The sequence below is a fragment of the Pleurodeles waltl genome, chromosome 8 (genome assembly GCF_031143425.1).
Source record: "Pleurodeles waltl isolate 20211129_DDA chromosome 8, aPleWal1.hap1.20221129, whole genome shotgun sequence".
NCBI classification, from domain to species: Eukaryota; Metazoa; Chordata; class Amphibia; order Caudata; family Salamandridae; genus Pleurodeles; species Pleurodeles waltl.
Genome location: NC_090447.1, coordinates 256,087,605 through 256,104,174, shown reverse-complemented (window position 1 = coordinate 256,104,174; position 16,570 = coordinate 256,087,605).

Sequence of the window (16,570 nt, the reverse complement as noted above, 5' to 3'; positions counted from 1 at the left end):
CATCTGTGTTTGGAGTGATTCAGTCTGCCATCCCACGTTTCTTCAAAATAATCCATTAGGGGACTTGGTTTGTCTTCATTTTGTTGGTAGAAAGGGCTTTCTATTAGCAAACTGTAGTGATTAGCTACCTCTTTGACAGGGTCATTGGCTAGTGCTGTCATTTTGTTTTAAATTTCAAAGCCAAGTTGGCTGTTTGTAGAATATACTATTGGAGGTGTCTCCACAAGCGCAGATTGAAATGATAGCAATAGCCTTGTATGGCTGTGTGGGGGCCAGAGTCTTTATTTATTTTTGTGGTAGTAATCTGTTTTATGTTTAATGTGGTTTAAAAGTTTGTATTAAGTGCTCCTTTGTTTATTTGGTAGTAGGGAAAATATAAAGAAGACGTTTGTGTTTTGATACTCACCATGTATGGTGTATATTTGAGTGAATGGTTTGGAAAACATTTTGAAGGTCCCATCCCATCCTCATCCAGGTTTGGCAACCGCTTATTTTTAGTCAGTTATTTTCACTTCCAAATATTATAATTCATTTTTCATTGTTTAGGTTGTGTTATAAAAGGAGAGGCTCCTCATTATGGGGCTCATTACGACCCTGGCAGCCGGTGGTAAGTTGGCGGTAACACCGCCAACAGGCTGGCGGTGTTCCGCCAGCAATTATGACCGTGGCGGAAAAGCCACGACCATACCGCCGGCCCCTCCACTTTCCCGCCAGGTTTCCGCCTGGCGGTCATAATCCCCAGGGCAGCGGTGCAAGCACCGCTGCCCTGGGGATTGTGAGTCCCCGACCGCCAACCTGTCCGTGGCGGTAAACACCGCCATTGAAAGGCTGGCGGTAAGGGGACTTGGGGTGCCCCTGGGGGCCCCTGCACTGCCCATGCACTTGGCATGGGCAGTGCAGGGGCCCCCAGGCATAGTCCCGTCGCGCATTTCACTGCCCGAATTTCGGGCAGTGAAATGCGCCACGGGTGCTACTGCACCCGCTGCACATCAGCATTGCTGCCGGCTCTATTATGAGCCGGCTGCAATGTTGATGTGACATTTCCGCTGGGCCAGCGGAAATGTCATAATAGGGAGACAGGAATACCGCCAGCAATGGCGGTATTCTGTCTCCCGCGGCCTCGGCGGTCTTTTTCCAAGACCGCCGAGGTCGTAATGACCCCCTATGTGTCTTAGTTAAATGTTCAAGTGTTTCTTTGTCTTGATATCTCATAGAGGCAGAAGGAGTATCGCTGATGTCTTTTTTTAGTTCATGCGATTAAATGCTTTAAAGTGAGTAAAGGTGGTAGTTGGCTTCTGATGTGTCTGGGAACTTTAGGCAGTATATCTTTGAGGATTGTGGCTGTGGGTTCCTGGAAGCAAATGTCTGCCACTATTACATCCTTCAATACCTCCCTTACTACTATTTCTATCACATTTGGGGGGTGATTGTGTTCTCTTTTATGAATTACAACATTATCTTTTGTAGCGCTTAGCCGCTGCGGCCAAACCCAGCCACTCAACCCTGCACCACACACACACATGGCTGTCAGCCATGCGCAGTGGGGTTGGCCATTACACCAACCCCTATAACCACCCAGCCCCACACAATGCACAGCCAAATGGTCTGTCTCTCTGAATGTGAGAATAGGTGTGAGAGGGTGTCTCTGGGTGTTAGAGTGTCTGTCTGGGTGTAAAAGTGGGTGCATGAGGATCTGGGTGGTTTTATGAGTAGATGTGTGATGTCTGAATGGGTCTGTGAGGGGTGGGTCAGTGTCTGAGTGGGTCTGTGAGTGGGTGCATCAGTGTCTGAGTGGGTCTCTGAGTGTGTGAGTGAGGTAGAAATACACACATATGTATATATAGGTACTGTTTGATAAATTCTCACAAACTTTCCCAACAAAAGTGTGCCCAAGGGGGTTGTTCTGCATGAAAAGTTTGAGGGTGATCCGTCAAGGGAGCAGCTGAGAAAAAGGGGGGTGGGTAAAAAAAAATGTGATTCACGTTTTAATTCCCATAGGGATTTTGAATACAACTACAGCCGGACGGAATTACACCAAATTTAGCAGGTCAAGTAAGAGTGTGTTTTATTATTTGGTGCAAACCTGTTCAGTAGTTTCAGGAAAAATTAAAGGAAATTCAAATCTGTATATCTAGAGTCACGATAGATTTTGCGAATACTGCCAATCTTGTGCAGAGATCTGACTGGCTGGCAACACTTCAATTAGGAAGTGCTGGCAACCATTTTGAGACTCGGCTTCAGCCGGGTCTCAAAAATAAACCAAAAAAAAAAAGAAAAGGCGGGCAGGGTACTGTTACCTTACCCCCCTACCTTGGCCCATGGATCCCCCAGGGACCCATCCCCATGGGTAAAAAGCATTTTTTAATTTTTTTTTAATTGTGGCGAAAATCGTGACTGTTAACGAAATTCAAAGCATTTTTTTTCTAGTGTCCTGCGTTTGCTTTTCAATTAGTCCCCGGTTGGGCCAGGTCCTGGGGCATTTATAAAGGGAGCGTCGGGGCTACCCCCCTAGGGCTTATGAAAGCCCCAAGGACCACCACCTCCCTGGGGCAAGTGTATTATAGTATGCAGGGAGACCACCACCTCCCCGGGGCAATCAACTATTATGTATGCAGCCCCCCCAACAGCCCTGGGGATCCCCACTTCCCCGGGACAATCAATATAATGAGTATAATGTAAGGGGGGCCATGCACCCCAGTGCCTGCTGCACCCCGGGAACCACCACCTCCCTGGGACTGAAATAACTTAATGTCGGGGTCCGTCACAGATCCCTGATTCCAGGGCCCACCACCTCACCGGGGCCAAAATCAAACGATGGAGGAGGGCACACAACCCCATTTGTGGAGCCATGGATGGCCCTGCGGACCACCACCACCCCCCTGGGCTAGCTCCTGCTACCTCCAGAGGTGCCCACTCTCTGGAGGTAGGTGTTTGCTTTTGCAAATATAAATCTGCTTTCAGCAAGTGGGAGCTGTCAAACAGCTCCTGCTTGCTGAAACTGGAGTTTTTGTCTCTTTCCCTGCACGCAAACTGCTTGTGGGAGCAATTCCAGCTTCCACAGAAGACGGGAGCCGGAGGGGATCATGGGGACCTTGAAGCTCCCCCATGGTCCACAAAAAAGTGGAAAAAAAAAATGTAAGAGTGGAACTGCATACCTGCAGTTCCACCTTGAAAATTATCGGATAAAGAGCCTCGAGGAATAATCACAGACAAAGTTACAAACACACAAGGTCACTGGAGACATTTCCTGGCCATCCTTTATGCAGCTGTAGTGTAGGAGATGCACTATACCTTTACCCAATGAGATAACACTTACTAATTACCCAGAAGACAATACTCCAGTTGTGTAGATATTCTGAACAAAACGGTGGCCTCTTCTTGGATAAATACGCAGATTCATTCTTGCACAGTGCTCATTTCACAGTAATTAAACCTCAATGGGAAGCATTTAAAGATATAAACAAAGCAGGTGCTCAAGTTCAAAGACCACTTCTGTAAGGTACTAATCATCCTAAACTCTTGCACATAGTCAAAGCAAAGCAACTATGTTTCTCTGCATTTCCACCTTGAAAAGTTGTCCGTAATCCTTGGTGGAGGAGTTTGCATTCTTGCCTTTTTCAAATGCAATATTTCATGTAGTGACTGTGACGAATGGGTTCTTTCTCGTCAACTGCTGCTGAGACCCAACCACTGCCATGCACGGCTGAAGGCTGTGCATGGGGCGGGTTTAGATGATTATAGGGGTTGGCAACACAGTCTGCCCACAGGCCAAGCCCTGTGGCGAACCCCTACCCCGCATGGCTGAAGGTCATGCCTGACACAGGTTGGATGGTTATAGGGGGTTGGTGGGCCAAAGGCCATGTGTGGCGGTGGTTGGATTAACCTAAAATATTTTACATTATTTTACCTTTAAAAAAAACATAGAAATTCACTGAAAAAACAATGGTTTCATGGATGTTATAGTTAGGAAGCAGAATAAAAAAATAGAAATTCACTTAAAAAAACAGAGGTTACAGGGAAGTTGTAGTTAGACTCACATTTTAAATGAACAAAACCATAGAAATTCAGCCGCACAGAGCATCCCAGACATACCCTATCCCCCGAAATCACAGAGCAGGCGGAGACAGAAGACAACCAATGCCCAAAGGACAATGACCCAAGCCACCAAGGCCAGGGCACCAGACCAGGAACCAATGAACCAGCCAGCCGAGCCCCCCCAACCCGGAGAGACTGGCAGACACTAGAACAAACAGCGCAGCCAGAGGAGACAGGGTAGGCACCGCCAAGAAATACCCACACCAGCCAACCCTGTGGAACTAAGTGGGCCAGCACCGCCCACAGAAAATGGACTAGAAGAACAAGAGCCCCTGAAGACCAGAGAAACCAGCCGACCAGAAAAATAAGGGGAAATCCAGCCCCAGGAACCAGTGACATAGGGAAGTCAGGAACTGAACCAAAAAAGGCCATATCCCAAAAAGCATAGGCCCCAAATCATGACAGTCGGACAGACTGAACAAAGAGACAGCCCAGAAAGGGAAACACAATACACCCTCAGCAGGGAGAATAGCCTCCAGGGTTGGCAGACCCAAGGCAAACATCCATGGAGAGGCCAGACCCCAAAGGGAAGGACACGAAACCAGAAACGCATGACAGCAAAAGCAAACAGCAGAAACTGGAGAGAGGAACAGGTAACTGGAACAAGCTGTAAATGCTTGCAGGTCAAGAAAGACTCAGATCCACCAGCAACAGAATTGCACAAACAGCAACCATCCAGAAAAACTAGCCGAAACCAAGAATCGACCAACTGGAAATCCAGGAACGGCCCAAAATTGACTAAACTCCGTAAGAACCACAAGAGAGAACAGGACACCCACCTATGCCCCTGATAGGGACACAGCAGATGGTTGTGGAACCAACAAGTCCCGACCCCAACCAGCAGAGCCAAACAACACTCCGCTGAAACAGGAACTGAGGTAACAGGAGACCCGCAACCAGGGGCAACGGCAAGGGCAGGGAACTCCCACGAAATGACCAAAAAGAAGAGAACCTGGAACAGCACCCCAAGGAGAGCCAGACCCCAAAACAGAAGTGCAAAGGGACCCGCCACCTCCACAGCCTGATGGAAAAACCAGGCCACCAGGAAAAGCAGACAAACAGGACAAGCACCAAACATCCCAGGAAAGACAGCAAGCCACCATGCACGCAGAGTGAGAACAACCAACAGAGCAGACTCGCAAGCTCCCACCAGAACACCCACTGCCAGCCCAACAAAGACTGGCCAAAGGGAGATGGCAGCAAAAAACACCGCAAAAGACCAGAAACCAAAGTCCACTGCACAGGAAAGAAAATATTCCTGCTAAGAACAGCACAAAATCCAAGCCAAGGCAGCCGCAAGTGTGGAAGTGAGCCAGAGGCCTACAGAAAGGGACACCGGAAGGGCCACAGAGGGACCAGAACAAACTGCACCTCAGCAGCCACCACTCAAAAGCAGTGGGTAAAACCCATCCAAACCAGACAGAAGGAGGAAGAGAACAATTGTCGCCAAGGGGGAAAGCAGACAACAGAGGAGGGAGAGCCCAGCAGCGAGCTAAAAAGGCCTGAGGCTGATGCAGGACCTCAAACCCACGGCAACAGGCAAGTGGACAGGGCAGAACATCAGCCGCGGTAGGCCAAACAGCGGCCAGTGCACTGATACGCCAAATGCTATAAAAAACAACAGGCAGCAGAGGAGATCCTTCCGAGAGGAAGGGCAAAGGACCAACAGGATAGTCAGTAGGAGGAAGAACAACTCTACACCAAGCAAAACATGTGGAAAGAGAAAGCGCACGGAAACAAACTACAACCCCCAAAACCCACAGCAGCAAAACCCCAAACTGGACTCCCGAAGGGCAAGACAAATACACAGTGTGAAAACCGAGGGAGGAACAGAACCGGCCACAGCCCCACAGCAGAAATGACAACCACACCATGCAGTGCCACACAAAAGCCAGAAGGACTCACAAGTCCTGGGAAATCCACAGCCCACCTGAGGAAGCAGAAAGGGCCGCCAATGTTGACGCCAAAGAAACATGAACCGCCCCCAAGACCCACCCGGCCACGGCCAGAGAGGCATCGCAGGCTCTGTCCATTAAGCAGGGAAAACCCTCAGACGCACCACAAAGGCACCTGGAAATCTAGGCACTGGTTCTGGAACAGTCCACAGCACGAGAATCCACAGGAATCACCGGAGCCCAAAAATCACACCCTACAACCTGCAGAGTGAGAAAGACCACCAGGGAGAGGGTCCAACACAGGAACCAGCAGGCCAAAGGGGTGTCCTCCCCTCCAGAGGAGGGCAGGGAACCAGCAACCAGCTCACAAAGAATCAAGTGCAGAAGCACTCAATCTTATTGTATGGCCATCATCTGCTTCATCATGTTTTACTTATTTTCGTTTAATAAACTTTAAGTGTTTGAAGAATCTCCGACAGATAAGAGGCGGGAAATGGTAGCAGCCACACCCAGAATAGAGCCCTCAACGCTCAGGGGGAGAGTCAGTGACATGACCCTGTAGACCACTCTCAAGTAGAGGCACACACCCACCTACTGAGAGACCAGCAGCCAGAGACAACGAGCAGGGGAGAGGAACTACCCTGCAAGGTTCTGAAAGAAAAGCCCCACAAACAGGAAAGAAAAAAGAAAATGGGCAGAAAACCCGTACCTATCGCCTCAGGAGCACCAAACACAGCCTCCGTACACACGCTCAATCCGGCACAGGCACCAATCAGAAAGCACAGCCACAGCAGGCCACCCGTCAACATCACAGCGTCTGCAAGCCACGTTCCAGAGAGAGTAGCGCTTCCCCATGAGAATGCCGCCAGCCCGGGAGACCGCCGCAGGGAGCAACACACCCCACCGAGATCCAGCACTGAAGAACACCAGGCCCTGCCGTGGAGGAGGAAAGAGGTAAGTCAATAGGCGAGACTAAAAAGAACAGGAGGGGGTGTGAGGCATTTTTATTTAGGAAGTGTGGGGTCTATGGGAGACAAGGGAGCCTCATTGGTTATGAAGGAAGTCGAGGGAGGGACAGGAGGTAATGCCTCTTCACGGTTAACAATGGTATAAAGTGATTTTCCATCACAAGCTACAGCTTTACAAAAGAATTGAATATATTATTGAGGGCAGGTGTGAGTCTTAGTCTCTGTGTTATCTAATTAACCAGTGCCAACTGAACATTGTTAGATGTGATGCTGCAGTCATTTAGCATTTCCTAGATTTCATGTCCAGATGGTGCCCGCACACATTACAAGCCTCAGATGTGGCCATCCCGCCATTAACCAGTCCATGGGAAATCCAACTGTAAGTAAATGCTATTTTTTTACTGAACTCTCCCATCTCCATTCTTCCTCTCTTTACTTGAGAAGGCTGGACCTGCTGTCTAAAACTGACAGTCTAGATGTCTGTGGTAGTTTTGGTCTCTGTGTTCATTTCTGGGATCTGCCTGCCTTTGGCATCATGGGCTAGCTCTGCTGCCCTCATTTTTAGGGTTGAGCACAACATGCTCCGTCCCTGATGTAATCTCTCAGTGGGCTCTTAACCACGCCCATCGCAAGCCTATCAGTTTCATTGGTTTGTGGGCTTGCCTTTTAAAATTCGCTTGATTTCATTAGTTAGAGGCATGCATACGTCATGCCTTTTCCGGTGTCTAGCCCTCCTCGAGCGCACCAGCCAACTACTGAAAACATACAAGACTCCATGTTTTCCTTATGGTTTCTGGACTACCTTTTCTCTTTATTTTGTAGGCAGCGCAATCTCTCTGGGCAGAAGTCGAGCGCTTTGCATGACATTGACCTTGTTACATGGATAATAGTTGCACTTTTGCCGGTTACATGGATAATGGCACTTTTGTGATTACATGGATAATTGCACTTTTGCCTATATGTTTCACCTCAAGTGAATTTCTGTTTCCTTTTGTGTGTTTTCTTTGTGTCCTTACCGGCGGTCGTCGGCTCGCTTATGTGAAACTGTTTTACTTTTCATTTTTTGTTTATGTGACAAGAAAAGTCCAGTTAAGAGTTTACAGGGCTAATAGCTCTAACTCGAGCAAACCCGAGACCCAATGTACTGCAAATGCGTGTGAAATAGTTTCTATCTGAGTCCCATTGTTTACTGAGTAAAAACTAAAAGGATGACAATGTTTACCTTTAGATAAGTATGGTGCCCCTCAGGAAGGCGCTGTGCTGTTCTCATTTCAGTGGTCCTTTTTCTTTCTGAGGAGGAAGTGGTTTAAAATATTCTTCAGAGAAGCGCGTTATAAACAGATAATGTTTGTGGGTTATTCACAATCAAATGCAATGAACATATCAGACCGAGGACCCAGCAGGTTTGTATGTCACCAGCTAAAATATCATGGAGTCCAGATACCACTACATAGAATCTACTACATTGAAATGAATCCCTCTGAGAATACCACAACTGAGAATACCACTACTGTGAATACTGCCTCTGAGATTACCAGTGCAAAAATGACCTCTGCTGAGATTACCACCTTTGAAATTACCACTGCAGTGATTACCACTGCTGAGATTTCCACTACTGCGATTACTATCTCTGAGATTACCACTGCAGGGATTACCACTGATGAATTACCACTATTGTCATTACTACCTCTGAGAGTACCACTGCAGGGTTTACCACTGCTGAGATTACCACTGCTGTAATTACTACCTTTGAGATTACCCCTGCAGGGATTACCACTGCTGAGATTACCTCTACTGTGATTACTACCTCTGAGATTACCTCTACTATGATTACTACCTCTGAGATTACCACTGCAGGGATTACCACTGGTGAATTACCACTGCTGTGATTACTACCTCTGAGAGTACAACTGCAGGGATTACCACAGCTGAGATTACCACTGCAGGGATTACCACTACTGAAGTTACCACCTTTGAAATTACCACTGCAGCAATTACCACTGCTGAGAATACCACTGCTGTGATTACTATCTCTGAGATTACCACTGCAGGGATTACCAGGGCTGAGATTACCTCTACTGTGATTTCTACCTCTGAGACTACCACTGCATGGATTACCACTGCTGAATTACAACTACTGTGATTACTACCTCTGAGATTACCCCTGCAGGGGTTGCCACTGCTGAGATTACCACTGCAAGGATTATCACTCCTGAGGTTACCACTACTGTTATTACTACTGCTGAGATTACCAGTGAAAAGATTACCTCTGCTGAGATTACTACCTCTGAGAGAACCACTGCAGGGATTACCACTGCTGAGATTACCACTGCTGTGATTACTGCCTCTGAGATTGTCCCTGCAGGGATTACCACTGCTGAGATTACCTCTACTGTGATTTCTTCCTCTGAGACTACCACTGCATGGATTACCACTGCTGAATTACCACTACTATGATCACTTCCTCTGAGAGTACCACTTCAGGGATTACTATTGCTGAGATTACCACTACTGTGATTACTAACTCTGAGATTACCACTGCTGATATTACTACTGTGATTACTACCTCTGAGATTACCCCTGCAGGGGTTACCACTGCTGAGATTACCACTGCAAGGATTATCACTCCTGAGGTTACCACTACTGTGATTACTACTGCCGAGATTACCAGTGCAAAGATTACCTCTGCTGAGATTACCAATTTTGAAATTACCACTGCAGCGATTACCACTGCTGAGATTATCACTACTGTGATTACTATCTCTGAGATTACCACTGGAGGGATTACCACTGCTGTATTACTATTACTATTGTGATTACTACCTCTGAGAGTATCACTGCAGGGATTACCACTGCTGAGATTACCACTGCTGTGATTACTGCCTCTGAGATTGTCCCTGCAGGGATTACCACTCCTGAGATTACCTCTACTGTGATTTCTACCTCTGAGACTACCACTGCATGGATTACCACTGCTGAATTACCACTACTATGATCACTTCCTCTGAGAGTACCACTGCAGGGATTACTATTGCTGAGATTACCACTACTGTGATTACTAACTCTGAGATTACCACTGCTGATATTACTACTGTGATTACTACCTCTGAGATTACCCCTGCAGGGGTTACCACTGCTGAGATTACCACTGCAAGGATTATCACTCCTGAGGTTACCACTACTGTGATTACTACTGCCGAGATTACCAGTGCAAAGATTACCTCTGCTGAGATTACCAACTTTGAAATTACCACTGCAGCGATTACCACTGCTGAGATTATCACTACTGTGATTACTATCTCTGAGATTACCACTGGAGGGATTACCACTGCTGTATTACTATTACTATTGTGATTACTACCTCTGAGAGTATCACTGCAGGGATTACCACTGCTGAGATTACCACTACTGTGATTACTACCACTGAGTTTACCCCTGCAGGGATTACCACTGCTATTACATCCACCGTGATTACTACCTCTGAGATTACCACTGCAGGGATTACCACTGCAAGGATTACCACTGCTGAATTACCACTACTGTGATTACTACCTCTGAGAGTACCACTGCAGGGATTACCACTGCTGATTTTACCACTATTGTGATTACTAACGCTGAGATTTGCACTGCTGATATTACCACTACTGTGATTACTACCTCTGGGATTACCACTGCTAAGGTTACCACTACTGTGATTGCTACTTCTGAGATTACCAGTGCAGGGATTATCTATTCTGAGATTACCACCATTGAAATTACCACTGCAGCAACTACCACTACTGTGATCACTATCTCCGAGATTATCACTGCTGAATTACCACTATTGTGATTACTACCTCTGAGAGTACCACTGCAGGGATTACCACTGTTGAATTACCACTATTTTGATTAGTACCTCTGAGATTACTACTGCAGGGATTACCACTGCTGAGATCACCACTGCGGTGATTACTACCTCTGATACTACCACTGCTGGGATTACAAACAGAAGATAAGGGAGATACACCCTGGAGCTCCTGACAAGAACCTGCAACTGAGTGTTTCTGAACTTTATTCTTGCGAGCGATGGATAAACTCTGAATTGGAGGGGTGTACACTGAGAACAATGGCCATTGCTCTTTCACTTTTGTGAGCCATTTGTATTGTTTTAAGAATACACTTCTGTATACAAGTTGTGTCTCAGTCCAATTGCACACAGTCAGCATGTGTGCTAATTATCTGTGTGTGTTTATAAGTTGTGACTGTTAGCAACAAACACTGCCTACATCTGTGTTGTAGTTGGTGATTGAGTGCATATGTAGTGAGGGCATACAAGTGTATATAAACTTTATGTACAAAGAGGTCAAGGTTGTGTTTGCAGTCTGCAACTTGTGTTTGATATTTATGCATAATTTAGGAGACATACTGCTTAGTTTGATTGCTTGGTGCCAAAGGGCACTTGCTAGTATAGTTGCAGTTTCATAAATTGTGTGAATACATTTCATCCTCACCGTGGGAAAATCATCCTGTGATAGCACTACTGCTGTCAGGGCCTGAACATTTAAGACCAGTGTAACAGTTATATTATTTGCTCCTGGAAGCTCTGTGTGAGTAGAAACACTGCAGTGTGAGCCCTGGAATATATTTATTTCTGACGTCAAAGCACGTGTTTGTGAGATTGATATACATTTTGATTTCTCAACCCTCCCCCTTCCCAGTGATTCTTGGAATCTGCATGAATGAGAAGGATGGAAAATGAAATACATACATACATTTGATAAACGGTCGGCCATGTGAAACTGCATAAAGGCATAATGTTATTACCTGTCTGAACAACATATTGTCCTTTAGTGAATTTTTATGGACACTTTACTGCAAAACCTGCTGTGTTGGCACTATATTTTAAAAACCTCTTTGGGAGGGATAGTTATGCTTAGCACACAATATAAAATTATTTGAATGTTTCAATAGCGCACATATAGAAACTCTGGATTTTCAGTCAATCTATGTAAAAAAAACGATGCTGTCAAATTCACTCTTTTTAGGGTCAAGCGCAAAGTCTCCATCCCTGGTGTAATCTCTCTGTGTGCTTTTAACCACGCCCATGCCTAGCTCATCAGTTTGGTTGGTTTGTGGGCTTGCCTTCTAAAATTAGCTTGATTTAATTAGTGAAAGGCATGCATACCTCATGCCTTTTCCGGTGTTTAGCCCGCCTCGAGCGCACTGGCCAACAACTGAAAACATACGAGGCTCCATGTTTTCCATACGGTTTCTGCACTATTTTTTCTCTTTATTTCATAGGCAGTAGTAGAGCGCTTTGCATGACATCGACCCTGTTACATGGATATTTGCACTTTTGTTGGTTACATGGATAATTGTACTTTTCCGAAATACATTTCACTGCGAGCAAACTCCTGTTTCCTTCTGTGTGCTTGCTTTGCGCTCATGGCAGCCGTTGGCTCACTTATGTGAAACTGTCTTACTTTTCAGTTCATGTGGCAAGAAAAGTCCGGTTAGAAGTTTACAACGCTAATGGCTTTAACTCGAATAAACGTGAGACCCATTGCATTGCAAATGCTTGTTAACCCTGCTGCTCCACAGAGTGGGAAAGGGGTTGCAATTCTCTCCAATATTTTTTGCCACTAAACTAAAAAGAAATAGGGTTCAGGTGAGGGAAGCATACACCCTTGCTTGTGCTGTATACTTATCCATGGCCCACCAAAGAAGAAAATTACACAATAAGTACAGTTTGGAGTGCACTTAAGCTCCCACGTTTGTTAAAGTGCCTGTATTAGGAGAGACGTAGAAAATGGGAGACGTTTTAGCTAACACACATTATGAAAGGGCCAATAGAGGACAAGGAACTGGACTAAAATTATTAACTTGGCGATTGTAGCTGTGGGGTTCCTGTCCATCAGTGAGCGGGTACACTGCAGTTTCCTAGCTGAGACAGACACTCTCAGAACGCAAGAACAAATATCAGTGCTAATAAATATTCACAATAAGGCATTTATATGCCTCTTAAGTGAATCACAGACAGACAGACTAACAGAAAATCTTTATTTTGCCCACAATGTTACCATAAAAGCATCAATATAGCAGTTATCATCAAACATAGTACAATTCAAACGTTTAACCCACATTTCTCCTAAAATGCACATATTAAGTTAAAAAGATAAATAAAAAAGGTCTAAAAACAATTTACCTAAAAAGAATTAAAGCATCAAAGAGTTACATCATTCAACAGCTGCCTTTAAAATTTGAACCATTCTTAAACAGATGTCCTGGGAAGGCAAAGACTGAAGGAACAGGATTGCTGACCTATACGTTGTGATCCTTGCTTTACGAAGTACTGGAATAAGCAAGCCCCTAGCAAAGTCTCTGTAAAAAGTTTGGTCAGGAAACTATAGGAAAGTAGCCTCTTTCTAGCTTGGTTACCCCCCACTTTTGGCCTGTTTGTCAGTGTGTTTAACTGTGTCTACTGGGATCCTGCTAATCAGGACCCCAGAAGTTATGCTCTCTCCCTTTAAAATGGTTGTTGGATACTGTTAACACAGTATTTCATCCACAATTGGCATACTGGTGCCCCATTATAAGTCCCTAGTATATGGTAGCTAGGTACCCAGAGCATAGGGGTTCCAGGGGATTCCTATTAGCTGCAGCATAAATTTTGCCACCATAGGGAGCCCATGCAAAGGCTTCTGCACCTTTTCACTGCCATTTACACTGCACCAGGTCACTTATAAGTCACCCCTATTGCAGGCCCTCCAGCCCTGAGGGCAGGGTGCTATGTACCTGTGTCTGAGGGCACCCCTGCACTAGAAGAGGTGCCCCCATGACCTCCAGGACTAGTTTCCCAGACTTCATGAGTGCAGGGATGACATTTTACGCGTGGACTGGGCATAGGTCACTACCTATGTCCAGCTACATAATGGTAACTCTGAACATAAGCAAGTTTGGTATCAAACATGTAGGAATCATGCCCCCATCCTTTTGCAAGCATTTGTTGAATGATTCCATGCACTCTGGGGGCTCCTTAAAGGACCCCCAGTACTGCCATTACAGCAATCTGAGGTTTTTCAGGCAGCCCCAGCTGCTGCCACCTCAACAACAGGTTTCTGACCTCCTGTTGCTTGAAAAGCTGAAGCCCAGGAAGGAAGGCAGAACAAAGGTTTTACAGGCTTGAGAGGGGTAGCCTCCCCAAGCCACTGGAAATGCGTTGAAGGGCATATTTTGGTGCCCTACTTGCATATTCCAGTCTACACCAGTTCAGGGACCCCCCTGTCCCTGCTCTGGCACGAAACTGGACAAAGGAAAGGGGAGTGACCACTCCCCTGTCTGTCACCACTCCAGGGGTGGTGCACAGAGCTCCTCCCGAGGGTCCCTGGGTTTTGCCATCTTGGATTCAAGGTTGGCAGGGAACTGTGGGAGCATCTGAATGGCCAGTGCCAGCAGGTGATGTTGGCGCCCTCCCCTGATAGGTGCTTACCTGTTTAGCTGACCAGTCCCCCTTTCAGGGCTATTTACGTTCACTCCTTTGGGTGGTTCTTCAGATTTGGATTGCAAGACTCCAGCAGGAATCCTCTGCATCCTCCACTTCAACTTCTCACCAAAGAAACTACATCTGGACCTTCCAGGAACTCTACAAACTGCAACAAAGAAGCAAGACGCTTTCTGCAACATTGTACTGGAGTGGTCCCGATGGTCATGACGTCCTACTGTCCTACTTTGGTGGAGGTAATAGCTTGCCTCCCTACGCAAGACAGTACCCCCATACACCGTGTGTTTTGCAGTTGCCATGGCTTGTTGGCATCCTTCCACAGAGTTTTTAATGCATCTTGCTGCTCCGGCCCCCAGCACTTTATCCTGCAACACACAGCTTCCTGAGTGGTTCTCCGGTGGCGTGGGAGCTTTTGTTGTGTTGGTTTGATGTGAATTGGAACATCACTCAAATGTCTTATGGATGGATGTCTTACTGACAGGATGCAGGACTATGAATTCACTAATGGAGTAGTAAACAAGATTTTGGGATTTTTTTTATGTGAATTGGAACATTATATATATATGTGATAAGAGGAATAAATATTTGTTACTTGTATAATTTAAAAGAGGTTTCATATTTAATTTCAACATTTAGTTGGGTATTAGGGTTTGAGACTTTTAACGTAGGCTGCTAAGACTGATTGAGCTTTTGTTGTGGTTCTGTGTTGGCCTCTTGTGCACCTTCCTTTGTCCGCGTGCTGTGGGACTCCTGTGTGCACCGCCTGGTTTTCTGTGGGCTCTCTGAGTTGCTGAGAGCCTCCTTCGACCCACCTCCTGGGTAGAGTCCACCTGGTCCTTCCTGGTCCCAGGCAGCGCCATTTTCCGCTAACCGCAAGCTTTGCGTGTGCTAAGGTGTGTTGGCTGACCCCAGCAACGTAAACCAGACTGCAATCCTCCATCTAGCGTGGGACATCACTTGCACCAACCAGGAACCCGACTCAGTCTTCTTGGATGCAATACTGACTGTTCTTTTTCAGCGATGGTTCTTCTTTTGCACCTTCATCCGGGTTAGCAGGGGCTTTTGTTTTCCCTGGACACTTCTGTGCTTCTTGGAATTGGTCCCCTTCTTACAAAGGTCTTCAGGTCCAGGAATCCACTGTTGGTGGCTTGCAGTCTCTTCTGGTTCTTGCATAATCTTCTTTCTCGTTTCTCTGTGTGTTCTGGGAAAGTGTCTGTGTTTTACTCCTGCTTTCCTGGGCCCTGGGGTGGGTTCTAGTACTTACCTTTGGGGTTTTCTAGTACTCCCAGTTCCCCTCTACACACTACACTTACCTAGGTGGGAAACCAACATTTGCATTCCACTTTCTTAGTATTTGGTTTGTGTTCCCCCTAGGCCCATTTCTGACTATTGTGATTTTCACTAATTGCACTGTTTTCTAACTGTTTTTACATGTGTTTTTGCATACTAGTGTATCTAATTTGTGTATTACTTACCTCCTAAGGGATTATAGTCTCTATGTTTTTTTTGGCATTTGTGTCACTAAAATAAAGTACCTTTTTTTATGTAACACTCAGTATTTTCTTTCATGTGTATGAGTACTGTGTGACTACAGTGGCATTGCATGAGCTTTGCATGTCTCCTAGATCAGCCTTGGCTGCTCATCCACAGCTACCTCTAGAGAGCCTGCCTTCTAGACACTGCCTACACTACACTAATAAGGGATAACTGGACCTGGTATAAGGTGTAAGTAACATTGATACTCACTACAAACCAGGCCAGCCTCCTACAACAACTCATTGCAGGGGCAGCCACAGATGGTAGAAATATCATACTGTCCAAGAGCGAACCATAGGGGGTCATTGCGACCCCGGCGGTTGGCGGGAACATGGAGGTAAGTACTACCAACAGGCTGGCGGTACTTACCGCCATATTATGACATTAGCTGGTTGGCTGAAGCCAACCCGCCAATGTACCACTCCAACCGCCACGGCGGTGACAGCTGCCGGGCTGGAGATGTATATCTCCAGTCCAGTGGCTGTCACTGTACCGCCTGCGGGATTATGATCCCGCCTACCGCCATGGTTTTCGTGGATTCCTTACCGCCACAAAAACCATGGTGGTAGGCACTATCAGTGACTGGAAATTCCTTC